Genomic DNA, 6,903 nt, shown 5'->3' with positions numbered 1-6,903 from the left:
TATATATATATATATACACACATACATACATACAATGGAGTACTACATGGCAATGAGAAAGAATGAAATCTGGCCCTTTGTAGCAAGGTGGATGGACCTCGAGGGTGTCATGCTAAGTGAAATAAGTCAGGCAGAGAAGGACAGATACCATGTTTGCACTCATAGGTCTAACAGGAGAAACCTAACAGAGGACCATAGGGAGGGGAAGGGGGAAACAAAGTTGGAGAGAGAGAGGGACACAAATCATGAGAGACTATTGAATACTGAAAATGAACCCAGGACTGAAGGAGGAGGGGGAGAGGGAAAGGGGGTGGTGGTAATGGAGGAGAGCACTTGTGGGGAAGAGCACTGGGTGTTATATGGAAACCAATTTGACAATAAACTATTTTTTAAAAACCACAGAAAAAAACTAAAATAAGCAAACATTTCTTAAAAAAATAAAATAGAGAGAGGGTACAAGCCAGTTAGGGGCAGAGATTGAGAATCCCACAAGAGGCAGAGAGAAAAAGAGAAGAGGGAGGGAGAGAGAGGAAGAGGGAGGGGGAGAGAGAGAGTGAGTGAGCGAGAGAGAGAGAGACAGAGAGAGAGACAGAGAGAGAGAGAGAAGAAAGAAAAAGAGAAACAGGGCTCACCTGAAGTAGGTAGGTCTCGTGTTCACCTGAAGTGGGACATGAGCTCACTCAAAGTGGGGCTCCAGCATACCAGATGTGGGACTAGAAAACACGAACCATGAGATCATGACCTGAGCCAAAGTCAGATGCTTAATAACTGAGCCAATGACTATGATGTTGAGTATCTTTTCATGTACTTATGATCATTTGTGTATCTGCATAGGAGGAATATTAATTCAAGTCTTTTGCTCATATTTAAATTGGGTTCAGTTTTGTTGCTGAGTTATAAAAGTTTTTTATTCTTTGCTCGTATGCTAGACCCTTTTCAGCTATATGATTTGCAAATGTTTTCTGCCATTCTGTTGATTATCTTTTTACTTTCTTCATGATATCTTTTGAAACACAAAAGTTTTTAATTTTTATGAAGTCCAAATTAGTTTATTCTTTGATTGCTTATGCTTTTTGTGTCATACCAATGACTCCAATGTATTATAAAGGGTGAGAAGATTTAAATCAATGTTACCTTTTATAGTTGTAGATCTTACATTTAGATCTTTGATCTATTTTGGGTGTTTTTGTATATGCTGTGATTTTAGGAGTCCACAGTTTTCTCATTCATATAGATACTCAATTTTCCCAGCATTGAGAAGACTATTCATTTCCTCCATTGAATTGTCTTGGTACTCTTATTGGAATCAGCTGACTATATATATATTGGTGGTGGCTTTTCTCAGCCTATGTTCACACTCCAGGAGACATGCACTAGACCTCTAACTCACGCAGTGGCCCTGGCTCTGGTCTCTGGTGTGTTTGGGCTTCGTTCCCCTCTAGGTGATAAATTCAGGCCACTAGCGTCTCTTTCCAGCTCAGAGCTCAAAAGCTGGCCCTGTCTGCCTTTGTTCTCTTTGTTTTCACTTACTTTATGTTAATGCATAATTTTTAGCTAGTATTTGTTTTGACTGACTAAAAATATTGTCTATGTATCTGTGTATCTATCTGTGTAATTTTTGTGTGGATGGGGATGCTGTTGTCTTTTATGTGCCTCTTTTTGCATCTTGACCAGAAATACATAATTATAAATAGTCCATAGGTTCTGTGTCAGGTATCTATTATCAGAATAATGGTGTGAAACAACAAGTCCTCAGTTGCTTATAATTATAGTACTTACTGCTCACAGTCCAGGGATGGTTGGCTAGAAAGTTCTGCTGATTTTGGCTAGGTTTATTTGATGATCTGGAAATTGGCTGGCTGTTGGATAATTTAGGGTAGCCTCAGATAGGATCACTGGGACTTTCAACCTCCAGTTAGCTAGCTCAGGCATTTTCTCATGGGGATGGGGAAACAGAGAAGGCAGAAGTACTATTTCAATTGTCTGCTATTTCTGCTAAGAAAACTTTGGCTAAAATGAGTTGCATGTCCGAGTCTGTGCTGCTTATGTTGGGAGGCAGTGAAGTAACATGGAAAAGGCAAGAGTATATGGATGGATGGATATGGAAAATATGGATGGGTATGTGAAAAACAGGGAACATTGTGCAATAAATCTACCACAGGAGTGTAAAAGGTGTGTCTTCTATGACTCCATAAAATAAAGGAAAAGGAAGAAAAGTGAAGAGGATAGGAGAAGTCAGTGGTAAGAAATAGAGAACATTTTGCTGGCTAATGTTCCCAACTTATTGTAGCTGCTTACTGAACACACTGAAGTTCACTATATTGCTCTGTATACTTTTATGTATGTTTGAGAAATTCTCCATAGTGGAAAATTAAAATAAAGTATATTTTATGTTTGTTGGCTATAAAAGTCTTTATCTAGATTCATTATATCAACGCTGTTTTGTTCAATATTACATAGTCCTAGTTATGTATCTCTATAGCTCCTTCATTTTTAAACTCTCTCAGTATAATTGTGGTCCTTTCATGGGCTTTCCCAAGAAAGCAGTTTCGGAGCATGTTTGAGAAGCTAAAGGTAACATACAGCATCACCTTCCTTTTGCTTCAACCCTTTCATAGATACAAGGGTATGTGTTGAAGAGATCTGTCCTGAAATTTGTGAGTATATTTAGAAACTTGATATAACTGGTCATTTTTGTTTGGTGATTAGTAAGACAAGAAGCTTGTCTAAGTTCTCTAGGCCAGCTGAGCATTAGGGGTGAGTGGCAGGACTAGGAATGAGATACCCATGTCCATTTCTGACATTTGGCTTATGGAGAGGCTCCTGTTAGTTTTTGTGACCTCTGGTATATTGATGTTGGGTTTAGCCACTGGGGCTGTCTTGGTGATAAATTGGCTAAATAATTAGATACATTCCCAGAAGGGAATATGTAGTTAATGGTTCACATGGGCCCTAGGGAAGGTGGCTGTCCCTCTGAGGGTCCTTTGTGCCCAGTAGCAGAAAGGGACCTAACTCACAGATTGGGTAAACATTTGTATCTTTGTTTTCATTAACTCCCTATGTGTAGTTTTAAAAATTGAAAATATCTTTTCATTATGTATACTTATACATACATAAACACATACATTGGAAACTGTAATAATTCTTCTTTTGGCACAATTCTGTGTCAAAGATCTCCTATGATAAAATATGTTATCAGAATATTTTGAAAATATCATATTCATTATCTTTATTCTTGAAGTAGAAATAATAAAACAGTAGAGATAGGTAACAATTATCTGTTGCTATGCTCTGAAACTGTCTTGTCATTCCTTTTCATTATTTCCACCTTTTGGTACTACTTAACAGGTTGACCTCTGGCTTTTGAAGAGCCCTTTGTTTTCCCTCCTAATATCATGTTGGAATTTGAAAGAACAGTGGGCCTTTTGGTTCACTGCATTCCACTGGGACCCTTCCAACTCTAGCTCATTAGAAACACCCCCGAGTCTGAGGACTAACTATGATGTCATATGTCATAGCAATGAAGTAATTGTGGCAGGCCAAGGCAAAGAACAATTTTATTTTTGGTGCTTTGAGAAATTTCTCATATTGTTTCAAATGTAACCTTCCTCCCTCCTTTCAATGTAGATTTCCAGGGTCAAAAGAACAAGTGAAAACTTGTTAGATAGAGTCAACCTGAAATTAGTTGAGGAGATATTGGTGTAGATAACCACCTTCCCTTGGTTTGGTTCAATCTATCTATCCCTTTCAGGTGTGTCTAATAGTAATATGTGTGTCCAATAGGATGTGTGTGAGAAGACTGTAGGGAGTTCTGTGGGAGGCTCTGTTGTCTTCTTATGAGTTTAAGGAGGTAAGTATTCTTATCTTTTATACTAACAATGTTTCCCTTTTAGAGGACAGTCTTGAATGGAAAATTGCTAATCTGGAATACATATACTTCTGTAACTTTGTATCAAACCAAAATTTTCCATTAGAAATATTTTCCATATTCCATTTTTTGAGGAAAGCAACTTAAGCAATTTTTTATACTAAAGTTACCTTTATCCCCCAATATACTTTTCAGTGAATGATTGAAAATTATTGAGTACCATTATCTACACACTACTGACTTTAGATGCAGTGCTTTATATATCTTAATTCATCCTCCCAAACAATGATCTTGGCCAGTCCTTTCAAACTGTAATGAAGACACTTTTTATAGCTCTGCTCAGAATACGTGAGCCCCACTCTCCGGTCACAATCTAAATGCTATAGTCAGATGATATAAAGAAAGGCAAAGAAGGTTACAACATCCAGTAAGGAGAGTATCAACAAAAGCCATTTTTTAAAATATCCTTTTTAATGCTTTTCTGAGATTATGGTTGATGATGATTCATGAAATGTTTGTTGTTCATTTTTCCAGGAAAATATCCATTGTTTTCATATTTTCACAGGGTATTTGTTGCACAAATGTTCAGAACTCTTCCCCAAATAATAGTTTTATTTACTACTATAAATGCATTAAAGAGGTGTACATAAAGAGTAAATTAAAAGAAAAACATAAATGTTTATCTAGTACATGAATGTATAATGGGAGTAATACTTCCATTCTTAGTCACCAAGTTTCTGAATTTCAAAGTAAACTTTGACTCTCTCCTCCTATTATACCCATGCCAAGAAGCAGTATAGGAGCCAGGTTTTGCTGCAGTAATCCCATATAACAGACAGCTTCAGATTCCCAGCAGCTCACACTAACCAACATGTATTTCCTCCTCAGGGATTTGGGATAGATTGAAGATATAAACAAAAATGAAATAAAGAACAAAACTGGTTTTTCATGCAGAAGTTGAAGATAGATAGATAGTTGAAGGAGAAATTCAAACGCATGTAACCAAATTAGACAAAATAAAATCAGACCAATACCACTTGGTACGCCATCCAAGCTATATCAATCTTTCCGGAGTTGCCTTATCAATGCTTCTCAAAAACTGTTTCCTCCATCCTCTTGTTTGTCAAATCCTAGGCTTAAACCCTGTTGCAAAAATCACATCTAAAATAAAACTCAACATCTTTACTATTGTCTACCTCTACTACACCTCAGTGTCTACTAAATCAGTTGTTCCCCTTAACCTTGTCAATGCATTTATATCACAGCCAAACTTCAGAATGATCTTGACCTTTTTCATGTTTTTTTATTCCTTTAACTCAACAATGAATAGAATTATCTTCATTATCTTCCTCACATGGTTCCTTTCTCAGATCCATTTAAAAAATATCAAAACTGTTTCCCCTCCCCTGGCCAGTTAAGTTCAGTATAGGTGATTTTTACCTTTTTTTCTAATTTACTTCTCATATTAGCTCTTTCTTAGACTAATGAAATTGTTCCCTAACTGGTTCCTTGTTTGCAATCTCCCCTAATACTAAGTCTGTCATAACCTCTTGTAACAGTTCCTATAGGAATCAAATTCCTTGCGAATTTTTTCTAGTGCACATAGAGAGGAATTCTTTAGTTTTTATTTCAAGGTTCTTAAAACTCTGGTTCCACCTGAAATTTAGAACCGTTTAATAACTTACTGAACACCAAATTAAAAATTGTCTCTATCATACACTGCATCACAATAATACCAACACGTAAAAAGTTTGAGAGAAAGTAGAATGCTTATCATGTTCAGTGAACATGCTGTGTAGGACTTGGATAAAAATATTTTTATTTTAATATTTATATATTCATTTTAATAGTTATGAATTATTTTTTATATATTCACAAAAAAAGTGTTAGTCCATCAGTTATAGTTGCTTAGATAACATTGTCCAGAAGGGAGCTTATGTAGAAAGTAATTTAGGTGTGAATAAATTTAAAGAAAATTACCAAATTAATAAGAATAAACATATATGAAAAAAACTCAGAAAATGATGTGGAAAATGATTGAAGATTAGCAATTGGCCTCATACTGGCAATGTGAGAACAGGAGGAAAAATAGGAGATAAATTTTAAAGGACTAACTGGAACATATATTGTGTAGGCATGAAGTACTTTTATATCAGACTGATTTTAGTCTGTTTCCTCCTCAGTGGAAGTGCATCACAAGCTCATTACCCAAAGGAGTAAATGTATCGATAAGGATTGATACAAACCAAAAAAACTTTTAGTGTCTTTAAAAACTCAATCAGCCTCAGATTCTCAGCAGCTCACACTAACCAACGTGTATTTCCTCCTCAGGGATTTGGAATAGATTGAAGATATTTTCAATCTGATTCTGATTCTGAGGGTCAGTAATTTGGGCTGGGGTCTGCTGGATGGTTCTTTTGGTTTTAGTTGGGCTTTCTTATTCATCTGTGATCATCTTTTGGTTTGCCTCATATATTTACTTTTGTTTTTATTTTTTGCTGAAGTAAGTCACGAGTCTTCACTATTCAAAGGACGGCAAACAGCTTTTTCCTCCTTTTTTTTCTCCCAGATTTATTGGGCTATAATTAACATAAATATGTTAAAGTGTACAGTGTGATGATTTGATACACATACGCATTGTGAAATGATTACCACAAAATTAATTAACGCAGTTGTCTCTTCACATATTTACATTTTGTGTGTGTGATAAGAACACCTAAATTTTACTTTCTTAGTACATTTCAAGTATATAATACCATGTTACTAATTATAGTCACCATGCTATACATTAGATCCTCAGAACTTATTCATGTTATAGATGAAGGCTTGTGGTCTTTGACCAGCATCTTCCTAACCCCAATTCCACCCCTCCCCCCGTCTTTGATAACCACTGTTATACTCTGTTTCTGAGTTCAACATTTTAAATTTTTATTATTTTTATTTTTAAAAATAATAGTTTATTGTCAAATTGGTTTCCATATAACACCCAGTGCTTCTCCCCACAAGTGCCCCCAATCATGACCATCACCCCCTCC

At 36.0% G+C, this 6,903-nt stretch overlaps 1 long non-coding RNA gene across 1 annotated transcript in view; it reads right to left on the bottom strand.

Moving 5' to 3' along the window:
* Positions 1-632: 632 nt before the first annotated feature.
* The window catches only part of LOC115273124, a 10,295-nt gene continuing 4,024 nt past the window's right edge, over positions 633-6,903 (bottom strand). Inside the window, exon 3 of the long non-coding RNA XR_003900701.1 lies at positions 633-713. This is a non-coding gene — a long non-coding RNA (uncharacterized LOC115273124). The remainder of the gene's footprint in view (positions 714-6,903) is intronic.

Source organism: Suricata suricatta, chromosome 12 (assembly GCF_006229205.1).
Source record: "Suricata suricatta isolate VVHF042 chromosome 12, meerkat_22Aug2017_6uvM2_HiC, whole genome shotgun sequence".
NCBI lineage: Eukaryota > Metazoa > Chordata > Mammalia > Carnivora > Herpestidae > Suricata > Suricata suricatta.
The sequence above is the reverse complement of the archived record's forward strand: the minus strand, read 5'-3'. Positions and strand labels throughout refer to the sequence as shown.